We start from the raw sequence: 17,198 nt of genomic DNA on the forward strand, positions 1-17,198 counted from the left end.
CTGATAAGGCACAGTGCGGAAAAGGCTTTCTGGAGGAAGAGCACGGCAGACTTTTACACGCAGTGTCTGAAGGACGCGCTCAACTGTCCTCCAGGCGACGACCTGCTTCTCACGCGAGTGAGAGGAATAAAGGCGCGACTACTGAATATCAGGCGTCAACAGATGAAAGGCGTCGTCGTCCGCAGCCAGACACACGGCGCCACTGAAGACGAACCTGCCACACTGCACCACCTGCATAGAGAGAGGGAGAGGGCACAAAACAGAGCTGTAAGAGAGCTTAGCGACGCAGCTGGCCGCAAAATAACAACTAGGAGGGACATGATGCGTCACGTAGAAGACCACTTCTCTGATCTCTTCAAGGCAGAGGAACCAGATGACGCAGAAACAGCAAAACTACTACAAGGAACGCGCAGACGGCTGAACGACACCGATCGCGCTTTGCTGACGGAAGCTGTGTCAGAGGATGAAGTGAGAGCCGTCCTCAAAACCTGCGCCAACGGCAAAGCCCCAGGAGCGGACGGATTACCGTCAGAATTCTACGCCACCTGCTGGGACAAAGTAGGTGGAATAATAACAGAAATTGTGAACGAAATTCTAGACGGGAAGGAGATACCACCTCCGTTCCTGGAAGGGACCATCACTTTGGTACCGAAAAATAAGGCGCCAAAAACGTTAACAGACTTCCGCCCAATTACCCTCCTAAATGCGGACTACAAGCTCGTAGCGAAATGCGTCGCGGAAAATATGAAGCTCGCCCTCAAAAAAGCAATCAGCCCATGGCAGACATGTGCAGTGTTAGGCAGAAACATTTTCGACGCCGTCTGCACGTACAGAGACGTTATAGCCCACGCCGCATCCAACAGAGCGACTGCAGCGATCATCTCTGTAGACTTCCAAAAGGCCTTCGACAGGATCGGTCACCGGTACCTGCTGAAGACCTTGGCAAGACTGGGTTTTGGCTCCGAATTCGCTCAAGTCATCAAAAACATGTTAACAAATGCCACGTCAAGAGTTACTGTAAACGGCTGGACATCTACGCCGATAAAACTGGGGAAATCTGTGAGGCAAGGGTGCCCACTGTCGATGGCACTATTCACAGTAGCCCTCGACCCAGTCCTCAGGAAACTCGCTGCCACCGTCAACGGCTACAAGCTGAACGATATAAACGTGACATGTATGGCATATGCCGATGACTTGAGCATTTTCGTGGACGGTAAAGAGGACATCGACAAAGTCCTCCCAATAATAGAGTCTTTTGGGAAGGCATCTGGGGCGAAAACCAACCCCAAAAAAACCGTGCTCGTCCCGATAGGGAACGGGAAACTGAGAGAGGCCAGACCATGGTACCAGGTGACCGACACATATAAAGTTCTAGGTGTTCAGCTGCAGGCCTGCCCACTCAAAATGGCCGCAGAGAACTGGCGGAACATCCTGAACACCACGAGAGGACTCGTCAGGACACACGCCAACAGAAACCTGACGTTGGATCAGAAAGCACAGCTGATCAACGAAACGATCCTGGCGAAGGCTTGGTACATGGCACAAGTCATGAACGTACCAACAGAAATAGGGAAGTCTATAGGAAGCGCTGTATACTACCTGCTGTGGAGGCGGGAAATTCTCAAAGTGTCGCAAGCCACCAGCACCCTCCCTAGAGAAGAAGGGGGGCTGGGCCTGATAGATGTCACGAGAAAATGCGCGGCACTGTTGCTCCACCGAGCTCTACAAATGGAGGACAGAAGTGTAGACTGTACCACGTCGTCTCTACTAAAAGAACACAGACCCGATTCCGGGGAAGCGCCGGTAGATGTCAGTAGAATACCCTACAAGATGCGCTACTTGAAGCAGATAGTAATGGACAGTAGCTACATCTCATCCACGCTAGCAGTGAAAGAGATGAGAACTGCAGCGAAAATCTATCGTGCACTGAGAGGCAAACAAGGAAGAAGCAGAACAGAGACGAATCTTCCAGACCACGACTGGCCACAAGTCTGGAAGAATCTCTCTGAGAAAGCCATACCCCCGGAAGCTAGAGACACGTGGTACAAAGTCGTACACAACAAGATACCGACGAACGAGCGCCTAGCGCGCATCGGCATGCGTGAGTCGCCGCACTGCGAAGTGTGCAACGAGATCGACACCGTGGAACACCGCTTCACATGTCCGACAAGTCAGGCGATATGGGAGACATGCAGGAAAATGGTGGCGCTCATGAACAGGGCGGATCACCGAACTATAGAAGCCACAGCCCTCACGATCCCGGCTGCAAAATGTTTCCCACGTCCCAAACGCGTCGCGACCATGTGGACGTTCGCGATGACAGCGCACGCCATAATCGCAAAAAAACAAACGGACGGAGTGCAGTTCCTCACCGATCTCTGGGAGGAACACAAGCGAGCCAAGCGGAAAAACAACTACAGGCAGACGTTCCAGAACTACCTTCAGATAGCGCTGGACGCCGCCTTCAAGGACGCCCTCCGTCCCCACACGCCACGACCGCCTCCGACGTCTCCGCCGCCGCCGCCGCCGCCGCCGCTACCGCTGCCGCCGCCGTCGCCGCCGCCGCTGCCGCCGCCGCCGCCGGCGCCGCCGACGCCGCCGACGCCGCTGCCGCCACACCACGCCCCCCCCTAGTCCTCCACGCCTCCGTCGTCACCGATGCAGAGACCCTCCAACGCCCCCAAAGTGTTGTGTGTTAAATGTGAGTTCGGTATAAAATTTGTGCAGTGCAACAACAGTGTCCGCAGTGCTACGGCTACACATATAGGGCATATCCAGGTAGCGTTCTTAAAAATGTGCGAAACATCACTACGCCGAAGATGACTATGTGAGTAGACTAACAAAAGAAACATCTATATTCAATCCATATTTAATCATGTTAAACTTATCTAGAATATAGTTGTCCACTTATAGAATTATTCTTTAATTATGTTTCAAATGTGTTCCGTATCGCCCTCTCTCTCTCTCTCTCTCTCTCTCTCTCTCCCTGTCTCTCTATTTCTCTCTCTCTCCCTCTCTCGCTCTCTTCCCCTCAACCACCATCTCGTGGACACCTAGCTATATATATATATATAATATTCTTTCATACATATTTGTCATTGTCCTTTGTCTCTTAAATGTAAGCCTTAGCCAATAAGACATCTCTAATAATAGCTACAAGCCACATAATGGCACCAGACCAAAAACTCGACCTAAAGTAAAGAACTTAGAAGTGTTTGAATCAATAACCCATAAAATTTAACAAAAACGCAAACAAAACTGAAAAATGAAATATTATTGCTCCACTGACTTACAAATCAGTGCAACAGTGTAAATTACCTGCAAATGCACAAAATATAATGAAACAGACAATTGCAACAAAGTTACATATCAGTAAAGAAAAGAAAAAGACTCGATAACTAACTGAAATTGAAATTGAAAATACCTTGGAATCTCATGACTGTATTTGTTATTTTGTAAATAAAAGTTTATTACGTTTAAAAAAAAAAAAAAAAAAAAAGGTGCTGTTGGCTCTATCTCATTTTTTCATTTTTACGTCGCTGCACCTGCCAGCCCTCTTTTCATACTAACTTTCAGGTGTTGACAAAGATGCTTCCACAAGCATTTTGAACTACTGTATCAAACGCAAGATACGAAATTACAGTAATGAACTCAGTTTGAGCAAGAATGCGCGAAGGATGTGTGCTAGAACTCCTTGAAAATAACAACACACTACGAATCGACAGATGAGTTCTGAAATAAGTCAGGGCCTACTGTTTTGTAGCAGTGCTAAATTCCACAATGTAAATAAACAAAAAAAAAAAAAAGAAATAAAATCTTCCGTTCTCGTCCGATCACCGAAGTGAAGCAACAACGTTAGTAGTACTCGGAAGGGTGAGCGCCTGGGAACTCTGGCTGTCTTCATTTTTCGCTTTTCAGTCGCTACTCCTGGCAGCCAGCCTTTTTCCATATCACCTTTCTGTTGTGACAAAGAGACTTCCTCAAGCATTTTAAACGGCCGTAAGGTACGAAACTGCAGTAATTAACTCAGTTTGAAGGAGAATGTGCCAACCAAGTTTGCCAGGAAGTCTTTGAAAACGACAAAACAGTACGAATCGGGCGGTATGCTCCGAAATACGGTAGCGCCTGCCTATCGTTCTGCAGCGGCGTACAGCTCCAAGTTCGATTTCTAATCATAAATTTATTCTTTTGTCGTCTCGCCTCCTCCCGCAGACGTTTCTCGCGCTTGTGCTGTCATATGGACCGCGACCCGAGCGGCAGCGAGCGGCAGTCGAGCAAAGTCGGGACAAGTCGGGACGGAAGGGGGGACAGGCGCCAATGCACCGCGCAAATTACGCAAATATCTGGAAGCGCGGCGTGTGTCAGCCAGGTGAGAAAGCCTCCGTCGGTCCAGCAGGACACTGCCACACCCCGCGCAGTCCGCCCGCCGCCCGACCGCGCGCGCAAGCCCCGCGCCGGATAACAGGAACAAGGCGCGTCGCCAGCGAGTGTCGGAGGCCACACGCACCAAACGAATGACAGGCGGTGCACCGAGCAGCTGTGTTGTGCGTGTCTCACCTACGTTCGGCAGTCGCCTCTGAGACGCCGAGGCGAGCGCGCACTCCGCGCCACCTTCGAGGTGGAAAGACGAGCTTTGCGTCAAATGTGCCACGGAAAGCAGCGATTGCGTGTGTTGCGAGAAGAGGCGAATGCTTCTTCTGGGGTGCGGCTACAGTATAAGGACGCCAACGGCCATACCATGTTGAATACACCGGTTCTCGTCCGATCACCGAAGTTAAGCAACATCGGGCCCGGTTAGTACTTGGATGGGTGACCGCCTGGGAACACCGGGTGCTGTTGGCTCTATCTCATTTTTTCATTTTTACGTCGCTGCACCTGCCAGCCCTCTTTTCATACTAACTTTCAGGTGTTGACAAAGATGCTTCCACAAGCATTTTGAACTACTGTATCAAACGCAAGATACGAAATTACAGTAATGAACTCAGTTTGAGCAAGAATGCGCGAAGGATGTGTGCTAGAACTCCTTGAAAATAACAACACACTACGAATCGACAGATGAGTTCTGAAATAAGTCAGGGCCTACTGTTTTGTAGCAGTGCTAAATTCCACAATGTAAATAAACAAAAAAAAAAAAAAGAAATAAAATCTTCCGTTCTCGTCCGATCACCGAAGTGAAGCAACAACGTTAGTAGTACTCGGAAGGGTGAGCGCCTGGGAACTCTGGCTGTCTTCATTTTTCGCTTTTCAGTCGCTACTCCTGGCAGCCAGCCTTTTTCCATATCACCTTTCTGTTGTGACAAAGAGACTTCCTCAAGCATTTTAAACGGCCGTAAGGTACGAAACTGCAGTAATTAACTCAGTTTGAAGGAGAATGTGCCAACCAAGTTTGCCAGGAAGTCTTTGAAAACGACAAAACAGTACGAATCGGGCGGTATGCTCCGAAATACGGTAGCGCCTGCCTATCGTTCTGCAGCGGCGTACAGCTCCAAGTTCGATTTCTAATCATAAATTTATTCTTTTGTCGTCTCGCCTCCTCCCGCAGACGTTTCTCGCGCTTGTGCTGTCATATGGACCGCGACCCGAGCGGCAGCGAGCGGCAGTCGGGACAAGTCGGGACAAGTCGGGACGGAAGGGGGGACAGGCGCCAATGCACCGCGCAAATTACGCAAATATCTGGAAGCGCGGCGTGTGTCAGCCAGGTGAGAAAGCCTCCGTCGGTCCAGCAGGACACTGCCACACCCCGCGCAGTCCGCCCGCCGCCCGACCGCGCGCGCAAGCCCCGCGCCGGATAACAGGAACAAGGCGCGTCGCCAGCGAGTGTCGGAGGCCACACGCACCAAACGAATGACAGGCGGTGCACCGAGCAGCTGTGTTGTGCGTGTCTCACCTACGTTCGGCAGTCGCCTCTGAGACGCCGAGGCGAGCGCGCACTCCGCGCCACCTTCGAGGTGGAAAGACGAGCTTTGCGTCAAATGTGCCACGGAAAGCAGCGATTGCGTGTGTTGCGAGAAGAGGCGAATGCTTCTTCTGGGGTGCGGCTACAGTATAAGGACGCCAACGGCCATACCATGTTGAATACACCGGTTCTCGTCCGATCGCCGAAGTTAAGCAACATCGGGCCCGGTTAGTACTTGGATGGGTGACCGCCTGGGAACACCGGGTGCTGTTGGCTCTATCTCATTTTTTCATTTTTACGTCGCTGCACCTGCCAGCCCTCTTTTCATACTAACTTTCAGGTGTTGACAAAGATGCTTCCACAAGCATTTTGAACTACTGTATCAAACGCAAGATACGAAATTACAGTAATGAACTCAGTTTGAGCAAGAATGCGCGAAGGATGTGTGCTAGAACTCCTTGAAAATAACAACACACTACGAATCGACAGATGAGTTCTGAAATAAGTCAGGGCCTACTGTTTTGTAGCAGTGCTAAATTCCACAATGTAAATAAACAAAAAAAAAAAAAAAGAAATAAAATCTTCCGTTCTCGTCCGATCACCGAAGTGAAGCAACAACGTTAGTAGTACTCGGAAGGGTGAGCGCCTGGGAACTCTGGCTGTCTTCATTTTTCGCTTTTCAGTCGCTACTCCTGGCAGCCAGCCTTTTTCCATATCACCTTTCTGTTGTGACAAAGAGACTTCCTCAAGCATTTTAAACGGCCGTAAGGTACGAAACTGCAGTAATTAACTCAGTTTGAAGGAGAATGTGCCAACCAAGTTTGCCAGGAAGTCTTTGAAAACGACAAAACAGTACGAATCGGGCGGTATGCTCCGAAATACGGTAGCGCCTGCCTATCGTTCTGCAGCGGCGTACAGCTCCAAGTTCGATTTCTAATCATAAATTTATTCTTTTGTCGTCTCGCCTCCTCCCGCAGACGTTTCTCGCGCTTGTGCTGTCATATGGACCGCGACCCGAGCGGCAGCGAGCGGCAGTCGAGCAAAGTCGGGACAAGTCGGGACGGAAGGGGGGACAGGCGCCAATGCACCGCGCAAATTACGCAAATATCTGGAAGCGCGGCGTGTGTCAGCCAGGTGAGAAAGCCTCCGTCGGTCCAGCAGGACACTGCCACACCCCGCGCAGTCCGCCCGCCGCCCGACCGCGCGCGCAAGCCCCGCGCCGGATAACAGGAACAAGGCGCGTCGCCAGCGAGTGTCGGAGGCCACACGCACCAAACGAATGACAGGCGGTGCACCGAGCAGCTGTGTTGTGCGTGTCTCACCTACGTTCGGCAGTCGCCTCTGAGACGCCGAGGCGAGCGCGCACTCCGCGCCACCTTCGAGGTGGAAAGACGAGCTTTGCGTCAAATGTGCCACGGAAAGCAGCGATTGCGTGTGTTGCGAGAAGAGGCGAATGCTTCTTCTGGGGTGCGGCTACAGTATAAGGACGCCAACGGCCATACCATGTTGAATACACCGGTTCTCGTCCGATCACCGAAGTTAAGCAACATCGGGCCCGGTTAGTACTTGGATGGGTGACCGCCTGGGAACACCGGGTGCTGTTGGCTCTATCTCATTTTTTCATTTTTACGTCGCTGCACCTGCCAGCCCTCTTTTCATACTAACTTTCAGGTGTTGACAAAGATGCTTCCACAAGCATTTTGAACTACTGTATCAAACGCAAGATACGAAATTACAGTAATGAACTCAGTTTGAGCAAGAATGCGCGAAGGATGTGTGCTAGAACTCCTTGAAAATAACAACACACTACGAATCGACAGATGAGTTCTGAAATAAGTCAGGGCCTACTGTTTTGTAGCAGTGCTAAATTCCACAATGTAAATAAACAAAAAAAAAAAAAAGAAATAAAATCTTCCGTTCTCGTCCGATCACCGAAGTGAAGCAACAACGTTAGTAGTACTCGGAAGGGTGAGCGCCTGGGAACTCTGGCTGTCTTCATTTTTCGCTTTTCAGTCGCTACTCCTGGCAGCCAGCCTTTTTCCATATCACCTTTCTGTTGTGACAAAGAGACTTCCTCAAGCATTTTAAACGGCCGTAAGGTACGAAACTGCAGTAATTAACTCAGTTTGAAGGAGAATGTGCCAACCAAGTTTGCCAGGAAGTCTTTGAAAACGACAAAACAGTACGAATCGGGCGGTATGCTCCGAAATACGGTAGCGCCTGCCTATCGTTCTGCAGCGGCGTACAGCTCCAAGTTCGATTTCTAATCATAAATTTATTCTTTTGTCGTCTCGCCTCCTCCCGCAGACGTTTCTCGCGCTTGTGCTGTCATATGGACCGCGACCCGAGCGGCAGCGAGCGGCAGTCGAGCAAAGTCGGGACAAGTCGGGACGGAAGGGGGGACAGGCGCCAATGCACCGCGCAAATTACGCAAATATCTGGAAGCGCGGCGTGTGTCAGCCAGGTGAGAAAGCCTCCGTCGGTCCAGCAGGACACTGCCACACCCCGCGCAGTCCGCCCGCCGCCCGACCGCGCGCGCAAGCCCCGCGCCGGATAACAGGAACAAGGCGCGTCGCCAGCGAGTGTCGGAGGCCACACGCACCAAACGAATGACAGGCGGTGCACCGAGCAGCTGTGTTGTGCGTGTCTCACCTACGTTCGGCAGTCGCCTCTGAGACGCCGAGGCGAGCGCGCACTCCGCGCCACCTTCGAGGTGGAAAGACGAGCTTTGCGTCAAATGTGCCACGGAAAGCAGCGATTGCGTGTGTTGCGAGAAGAGGCGAATGCTTCTTCTGGGGTGCGGCTACAGTATAAGGACGCCAACGGCCATACCATGTTGAATACACCGGTTCTCGTCCGATCACCGAAGTTAAGCAACATCGGGCCCGGTTAGTACTTGGATGGGTGACCGCCTGGGAACACCGGGTGCTGTTGGCTCTATCTCATTTTTTCATTTTTACGTCGCTGCACCTGCCAGCCCTCTTTTCATACTAACTTTCAGGTGTTGACAAAGATGCTTCCACAAGCATTTTGAACTACTGTATCAAACGCAAGATACGAAATTACAGTAATGAACTCAGTTTGAGCAAGAATGCGCGAAGGATGTGTGCTAGAACTCCTTGAAAATAACAACACACTACGAATCGACAGATGAGTTCTGAAATAAGTCAGGGCCTACTGTTTTGTAGCAGTGCTAAATTCCACAATGTAAATAAACAAAAAAAAAAAAAAGAAATAAAATCTTCCGTTCTCGTCCGATCACCGAAGTGAAGCAACAACGTTAGTAGTACTCGGAAGGGTGAGCGCCTGGGAACTCTGGCTGTCTTCATTTTTCGCTTTTCAGTCGCTACTCCTGGCAGCCAGCCTTTTTCCATATCACCTTTCTGTTGTGACAAAGAGACTTCCTCAAGCATTTTAAACGGCCGTAAGGTACGAAACTGCAGTAATTAACTCAGTTTGAAGGAGAATGTGCCAACCAAGTTTGCCAGGAAGTCTTTGAAAACGACAAAACAGTACGAATCGGGCGGTATGCTCCGAAATACGGTAGCGCCTGCCTATCGTTCTGCAGCGGCGTACAGCTCCAAGTTCGATTTCTAATCATAAATTTATTCTTTTGTCGTCTCGCCTCCTCCCGCAGACGTTTCTCGCGCTTGTGCTGTCATATGGACCGCGACCCGAGCGGCAGCGAGCGGCAGTCGGGACAAGTCGGGACAAGTCGGGACGGAAGGGGGGACAGGCGCCAATGCACCGCGCAAATTACGCAAATATCTGGAAGCGCGGCGTGTGTCAGCCAGGTGAGAAAGCCTCCGTCGGTCCAGCAGGACACTGCCACACCCCGCGCAGTCCGCCCGCCGCCCGACCGCGCGCGCAAGCCCCGCGCCGGATAACAGGAACAAGGCGCGTCGCCAGCGAGTGTCGGAGGCCACACGCACCAAACGAATGACAGGCGGTGCACCGAGCAGCTGTGTTGTGCGTGTCTCACCTACGTTCGGCAGTCGCCTCTGAGACGCCGAGGCGAGCGCGCACTCCGCGCCACCTTCGAGGTGGAAAGACGAGCTTTGCGTCAAATGTGCCACGGAAAGCAGCGATTGCGTGTGTTGCGAGAAGAGGCGAATGCTTCTTCTGGGGTGCGGCTACAGTATAAGGACGCCAACGGCCATACCATGTTGAATACACCGGTTCTCGTCCGATCGCCGAAGTTAAGCAACATCGGGCCCGGTTAGTACTTGGATGGGTGACCGCCTGGGAACACCGGGTGCTGTTGGCTCTATCTCATTTTTTCATTTTTACGTCGCTGCACCTGCCAGCCCTCTTTTCATACTAACTTTCAGGTGTTGACAAAGATGCTTCCACAAGCATTTTGAACTACTGTATCAAACGCAAGATACGAAATTACAGTAATGAACTCAGTTTGAGCAAGAATGCGCGAAGGATGTGTGCTAGAACTCCTTGAAAATAACAACACACTACGAATCGACAGATGAGTTCTGAAATAAGTCAGGGCCTACTGTTTTGTAGCAGTGCTAAATTCCACAATGTAAATAAACAAAAAAAAAAAAAAAGAAATAAAATCTTCCGTTCTCGTCCGATCACCGAAGTGAAGCAACAACGTTAGTAGTACTCGGAAGGGTGAGCGCCTGGGAACTCTGGCTGTCTTCATTTTTCGCTTTTCAGTCGCTACTCCTGGCAGCCAGCCTTTTTCCATATCACCTTTCTGTTGTGACAAAGAGACTTCCTCAAGCATTTTAAACGGCCGTAAGGTACGAAACTGCAGTAATTAACTCAGTTTGAAGGAGAATGTGCCAACCAAGTTTGCCAGGAAGTCTTTGAAAACGACAAAACAGTACGAATCGGGCGGTATGCTCCGAAATACGGTAGCGCCTGCCTATCGTTCTGCAGCGGCGTACAGCTCCAAGTTCGATTTCTAATCATAAATTTATTCTTTTGTCGTCTCGCCTCCTCCCGCAGACGTTTCTCGCGCTTGTGCTGTCATATGGACCGCGACCCGAGCGGCAGCGAGCGGCAGTCGAGCAAAGTCGGGACAAGTCGGGACGGAAGGGGGGACAGGCGCCAATGCACCGCGCAAATTACGCAAATATCTGGAAGCGCGGCGTGTGTCAGCCAGGTGAGAAAGCCTCCGTCGGTCCAGCAGGACACTGCCACACCCCGCGCAGTCCGCCCGCCGCCCGACCGCGCGCGCAAGCCCCGCGCCGGATAACAGGAACAAGGCGCGTCGCCAGCGAGTGTCGGAGGCCACACGCACCAAACGAATGACAGGCGGTGCACCGAGCAGCTGTGTTGTGCGTGTCTCACCTACGTTCGGCAGTCGCCTCTGAGACGCCGAGGCGAGCGCGCACTCCGCGCCACCTTCGAGGTGGAAAGACGAGCTTTGCGTCAAATGTGCCACGGAAAGCAGCGATTGCGTGTGTTGCGAGAAGAGGCGAATGCTTCTTCTGGGGTGCGGCTACAGTATAAGGACGCCAACGGCCATACCATGTTGAATACACCGGTTCTCGTCCGATCACCGAAGTTAAGCAACATCGGGCCCGGTTAGTACTTGGATGGGTGACCGCCTGGGAACACCGGGTGCTGTTGGCTCTATCTCATTTTTTCATTTTTACGTCGCTGCACCTGCCAGCCCTCTTTTCATACTAACTTTCAGGTGTTGACAAAGATGCTTCCACAAGCATTTTGAACTACTGTATCAAACGCAAGATACGAAATTACAGTAATGAACTCAGTTTGAGCAAGAATGCGCGAAGGATGTGTGCTAGAACTCCTTGAAAATAACAACACACTACGAATCGACAGATGAGTTCTGAAATAAGTCAGGGCCTACTGTTTTGTAGCAGTGCTAAATTCCACAATGTAAATAAACAAAAAAAAAAAAAAGAAATAAAATCTTCCGTTCTCGTCCGATCACCGAAGTGAAGCAACAACGTTAGTAGTACTCGGAAGGGTGAGCGCCTGGGAACTCTGGCTGTCTTCATTTTTCGCTTTTCAGTCGCTACTCCTGGCAGCCAGCCTTTTTCCATATCACCTTTCTGTTGTGACAAAGAGACTTCCTCAAGCATTTTAAACGGCCGTAAGGTACGAAACTGCAGTAATTAACTCAGTTTGAAGGAGAATGTGCCAACCAAGTTTGCCAGGAAGTCTTTGAAAACGACAAAACAGTACGAATCGGGCGGTATGCTCCGAAATACGGTAGCGCCTGCCTATCGTTCTGCAGCGGCGTACAGCTCCAAGTTCGATTTCTAATCATAAATTTATTCTTTTGTCGTCTCGCCTCCTCCCGCAGACGTTTCTCGCGCTTGTGCTGTCATATGGACCGCGACCCGAGCGGCAGCGAGCGGCAGTCGAGCAAAGTCGGGACAAGTCGGGACGGAAGGGGGGACAGGCGCCAATGCACCGCGCAAATTACGCAAATATCTGGAAGCGCGGCGTGTGTCAGCCAGGTGAGAAAGCCTCCGTCGGTCCAGCAGGACACTGCCACACCCCGCGCAGTCCGCCCGCCGCCCGACCGCGCGCGCAAGCCCCGCGCCGGATAACAGGAACAAGGCGCGTCGCCAGCGAGTGTCGGAGGCCACACGCACCAAACGAATGACAGGCGGTGCACCGAGCAGCTGTGTTGTGCGTGTCTCACCTACGTTCGGCAGTCGCCTCTGAGACGCCGAGGCGAGCGCGCACTCCGCGCCACCTTCGAGGTGGAAAGACGAGCTTTGCGTCAAATGTGCCACGGAAAGCAGCGATTGCGTGTGTTGCGAGAAGAGGCGAATGCTTCTTCTGGGGTGCGGCTACAGTATAAGGACGCCAACGGCCATACCATGTTGAATACACCGGTTCTCGTCCGATCACCGAAGTTAAGCAACATCGGGCCCGGTTAGTACTTGGATGGGTGACCGCCTGGGAACACCGGGTGCTGTTGGCTCTATCTCATTTTTTCATTTTTACGTCGCTGCACCTGCCAGCCCTCTTTTCATACTAACTTTCAGGTGTTGACAAAGATGCTTCCACAAGCATTTTGAACTACTGTATCAAACGCAAGATACGAAATTACAGTAATGAACTCAGTTTGAGCAAGAATGCGCGAAGGATGTGTGCTAGAACTCCTTGAAAATAACAACACACTACGAATCGACAGATGAGTTCTGAAATAAGTCAGGGCCTACTGTTTTGTAGCAGTGCTAAATTCCACAATGTAAATAAACAAAAAAAAAAAAAAGAAATAAAATCTTCCGTTCTCGTCCGATCACCGAAGTGAAGCAACAACGTTAGTAGTACTCGGAAGGGTGAGCGCCTGGGAACTCTGGCTGTCTTCATTTTTCGCTTTTCAGTCGCTACTCCTGGCAGCCAGCCTTTTTCCATATCACCTTTCTGTTGTGACAAAGAGACTTCCTCAAGCATTTTAAACGGCCGTAAGGTACGAAACTGCAGTAATTAACTCAGTTTGAAGGAGAATGTGCCAACCAAGTTTGCCAGGAAGTCTTTGAAAACGACAAAACAGTACGAATCGGGCGGTATGCTCCGAAATACGGTAGCGCCTGCCTATCGTTCTGCAGCGGCGTACAGCTCCAAGTTCGATTTCTAATCATAAATTTATTCTTTTGTCGTCTCGCCTCCTCCCGCAGACGTTTCTCGCGCTTGTGCTGTCATATGGACCGCGACCCGAGCGGCAGCGAGCGGCAGTCGAGCAAAGTCGGGACAAGTCGGGACGGAAGGGGGGACAGGCGCCAATGCACCGCGCAAATTACGCAAATATCTGGAAGCGCGGCGTGTGTCAGCCAGGTGAGAAAGCCTCCGTCGGTCCAGCAGGACACTGCCACACCCCGCGCAGTCCGCCCGCCGCCCGACCGCGCGCGCAAGCCCCGCGCCGGATAACAGGAACAAGGCGCGTCGCCAGCGAGTGTCGGAGGCCACACGCACCAAACGAATGACAGGCGGTGCACCGAGCAGCTGTGTTGTGCGTGTCTCACCTACGTTCGGCAGTCGCCTCTGAGACGCCGAGGCGAGCGCGCACTCCGCGCCACCTTCGAGGTGGAAAGACGAGCTTTGCGTCAAATGTGCCACGGAAAGCAGCGATTGCGTGTGTTGCGAGAAGAGGCGAATGCTTCTTCTGGGGTGCGGCTACAGTATAAGGACGCCAACGGCCATACCATGTTGAATACACCGGTTCTCGTCCGATCACCGAAGTTAAGCAACATCGGGCCCGGTTAGTACTTGGATGGGTGACCGCCTGGGAACACCGGGTGCTGTTGGCTCTATCTCATTTTTTCATTTTTACGTCGCTGCACCTGCCAGCCCTCTTTTCATACTAACTTTCAGGTGTTGACAAAGATGCTTCCACAAGCATTTTGAACTACTGTATCAAACGCAAGATACGAAATTACAGTAATGAACTCAGTTTGAGCAAGAATGCGCGAAGGATGTGTGCTAGAACTCCTTGAAAATAACAACACACTACGAATCGACAGATGAGTTCTGAAATAAGTCAGGGCCTACTGTTTTGTAGCAGTGCTAAATTCCACAATGTAAATAAACAAAAAAAAAAAAAAAGAAATAAAATCTTCCGTTCTCGTCCGATCACCGAAGTGAAGCAACAACGTTAGTAGTACTCGGAAGGGTGAGCGCCTGGGAACTCTGGCTGTCTTCATTTTTCGCTTTTCAGTCGCTACTCCTGGCAGCCAGCCTTTTTCCATATCACCTTTCTGTTGTGACAAAGAGACTTCCTCAAGCATTTTAAACGGCCGTAAGGTACGAAACTGCAGTAATTAACTCAGTTTGAAGGAGAATGTGCCAACCAAGTTTGCCAGGAAGTCTTTGAAAACGACAAAACAGTACGAATCGGGCGGTATGCTCCGAAATACGGTAGCGCCTGCCTATCGTTCTGCAGCGGCGTACAGCTCCAAGTTCGATTTCTAATCATAAATTTATTCTTTTGTCGTCTCGCCTCCTCCCGCAGACGTTTCTCGCGCTTGTGCTGTCATATGGACCGCGACCCGAGCGGCAGCGAGCGGCAGTCGAGCAAAGTCGGGACAAGTCGGGACGGAAGGGGGGACAGGCGCCAATGCACCGCGCAAATTACGCAAATATCTGGAAGCGCGGCGTGTGTCAGCCAGGTGAGAAAGCCTCCGTCGGTCCAGCAGGACACTGCCACACCCCGCGCAGTCCGCCCGCCGCCCGACCGCGCGCGCAAGCCCCGCGCCGGATAACAGGAACAAGGCGCGTCGCCAGCGAGTGTCGGAGGCCACACGCACCAAACGAATGACAGGCGGTGCACCGAGCAGCTGTGTTGTGCGTGTCTCACCTACGTTCGGCAGTCGCCTCTGAGACGCCGAGGCGAGCGCGCACTCCGCGCCACCTTCGAGGTGGAAAGACGAGCTTTGCGTCAAATGTGCCACGGAAAGCAGCGATTGCGTGTGTTGCGAGAAGAGGCGAATGCTTCTTCTGGGGTGCGGCTACAGTATAAGGACGCCAACGGCCATACCATGTTGAATACACCGGTTCTCGTCCGATCACCGAAGTTAAGCAACATCGGGCCCGGTTAGTACTTGGATGGGTGACCGCCTGGGAACACCGGGTGCTGTTGGCTCTATCTCATTTTTTCATTTTTACGTCGCTGCACCTGCCAGCCCTCTTTTCATACTAACTTTCAGGTGTTGACAAAGATGCTTCCACAAGCATTTTGAACTACTGTATCAAACGCAAGATACGAAATTACAGTAATGAACTCAGTTTGAGCAAGAATGCGCGAAGGATGTGTGCTAGAACTCCTTGAAAATAACAACACACTACGAATCGACAGATGAGTTCTGAAATAAGTCAGGGCCTACTGTTTTGTAGCAGTGCTAAATTCCACAATGTAAATAAACAAAAAAAAAAAAAAGAAATAAAATCTTCCGTTCTCGTCCGATCACCGAAGTGAAGCAACAACGTTAGTAGTACTCGGAAGGGTGAGCGCCTGGGAACTCTGGCTGTCTTCATTTTTCGCTTTTCAGTCGCTACTCCTGGCAGCCAGCCTTTTTCCATATCACCTTTCTGTTGTGACAAAGAGACTTCCTCAAGCATTTTAAACGGCCGTAAGGTACGAAACTGCAGTAATTAACTCAGTTTGAAGGAGAATGTGCCAACCAAGTTTGCCAGGAAGTCTTTGAAAACGACAAAACAGTACGAATCGGGCGGTATGCTCCGAAATACGGTAGCGCCTGCCTATCGTTCTGCAGCGGCGTACAGCTCCAAGTTCGATTTCTAATCATAAATTTATTCTTTTGTCGTCTCGCCTCCTCCCGCAGACGTTTCTCGCGCTTGTGCTGTCATATGGACCGCGACCCGAGCGGCAGCGAGCGGCAGTCGAGCAAAGTCGGGACAAGTCGGGACGGAAGGGGGGACAGGCGCCAATGCACCGCGCAAATTACGCAAATATCTGGAAGCGCGGCGTGTGTCAGCCAGGTGAGAAAGCCTCCGTCGGTCCAGCAGGACACTGCCACACCCCGCGCAGTCCGCCCGCCGCCCGACCGCGCGCGCAAGCCCCGCGCCGGATAACAGGAACAAGGCGCGTCGCCAGCGAGTGTCGGAGGCCACACGCACCAAACGAATGACAGGCGGTGCACCGAGCAGCTGTGTTGTGCGTGTCTCACCTACGTTCGGCAGTCGCCTCTGAGACGCCGAGGCGAGCGCGCACTCCGCGCCACCTTCGAGGTGGAAAGACGAGCTTTGCGTCAAATGTGCCACGGAAAGCAGCGATTGCGTGTGTTGCGAGAAGAGGCGAATGCTTCTTCTGGGGTGCGGCTACAGTATAAGGACGCCAACGGCCATACCATGTTGAATACACCGGTTCTCGTCCGATCACCGAAGTTAAGCAACATCGGGCCCGGTTAGTACTTGGATGGGTGACCGCCTGGGAACACCGGGTGCTGTTGGCTCTATCTCATTTTTTCATTTTTACGTCGCTGCACCTGCCAGCCCTCTTTTCATACTAACTTTCAGGTGTTGACAAAGATGCTTCCACAAGCATTTTGAACTACTGTATCAAACGCAAGATACGAAATTACAGTAATGAACTCAGTTTGAGCAAGAATGCGCGAAGGATGTGTGCTAGAACTCCTTGAAAATAACAACACACTACGAATCGACAGATGAGTTCTGAAATAAGTCAGGGCCTACTGTTTTGTAGCAGTGCTAAATTCCACAATGTAAATAAACAAAAAAAAAAAAAAAGAAATAAAATCTTCCGTTCTCGTCCGATCACCGAAGTGAAGCAACAACGTTAGTAGTACTCGGAAGGGTGAGCGCCTGGGAACTCTGG

The 17,198-nt window shown here is 51.4% G+C and overlaps 10 non-coding genes across 10 annotated transcripts; all 10 read left to right on the forward strand.

Annotated features, from left to right (window-relative positions):
• The first annotated feature begins 4,723 nt into the window (after nt 1-4,723).
• Nucleotides 4,724-4,842, forward strand: LOC124796960. The gene has a single exon (XR_007016853.1). It is a non-coding gene; the product is annotated as a 5S ribosomal RNA (ribosomal RNA).
• Nucleotides 4,843-6,053: 1,211 nt separating this feature from the next.
• On the forward strand, nt 6,054-6,172 carry LOC124796586. The gene has a single exon (XR_007016794.1). It is a non-coding gene; the product is annotated as a 5S ribosomal RNA (ribosomal RNA).
• A 1,212-nt stretch (nt 6,173-7,384) lies between these two features.
• Nucleotides 7,385-7,503, forward strand: LOC124796991. The gene has a single exon (XR_007016869.1). It is a non-coding gene; the product is annotated as a 5S ribosomal RNA (ribosomal RNA).
• Nucleotides 7,504-8,714: 1,211 nt separating this feature from the next.
• On the forward strand, nt 8,715-8,833 carry LOC124797002. Its single transcript, XR_007016870.1, has one exon. It is a non-coding gene; the product is annotated as a 5S ribosomal RNA (ribosomal RNA).
• Nucleotides 8,834-10,044: 1,211 nt separating this feature from the next.
• On the forward strand, nt 10,045-10,163 carry LOC124796587. The gene has a single exon (XR_007016795.1). It is a non-coding gene; the product is annotated as a 5S ribosomal RNA (ribosomal RNA).
• Nucleotides 10,164-11,375: 1,212 nt separating this feature from the next.
• LOC124797013 lies at nt 11,376-11,494 on the forward strand. The gene has a single exon (XR_007016871.1). It is a non-coding gene; the product is annotated as a 5S ribosomal RNA (ribosomal RNA).
• A 1,211-nt stretch (nt 11,495-12,705) lies between these two features.
• LOC124797024 lies at nt 12,706-12,824 on the forward strand. The gene has a single exon (XR_007016872.1). It is a non-coding gene; the product is annotated as a 5S ribosomal RNA (ribosomal RNA).
• Nucleotides 12,825-14,035: 1,211 nt separating this feature from the next.
• LOC124797035 lies at nt 14,036-14,154 on the forward strand. Its single transcript, XR_007016873.1, has one exon. It is a non-coding gene; the product is annotated as a 5S ribosomal RNA (ribosomal RNA).
• Nucleotides 14,155-15,366: 1,212 nt separating this feature from the next.
• On the forward strand, nt 15,367-15,485 carry LOC124797046. The gene has a single exon (XR_007016874.1). It is a non-coding gene; the product is annotated as a 5S ribosomal RNA (ribosomal RNA).
• A 1,211-nt stretch (nt 15,486-16,696) lies between these two features.
• On the forward strand, nt 16,697-16,815 carry LOC124797057. The gene has a single exon (XR_007016875.1). It is a non-coding gene; the product is annotated as a 5S ribosomal RNA (ribosomal RNA).
• The last annotated feature ends 383 nt before the right edge of the window (nt 16,816-17,198 follow it).

This window comes from Schistocerca piceifrons, chromosome 4, assembly GCF_021461385.2.
Source record: "Schistocerca piceifrons isolate TAMUIC-IGC-003096 chromosome 4, iqSchPice1.1, whole genome shotgun sequence".
NCBI classification, from domain to species: Eukaryota; Metazoa; Arthropoda; class Insecta; order Orthoptera; family Acrididae; genus Schistocerca; species Schistocerca piceifrons.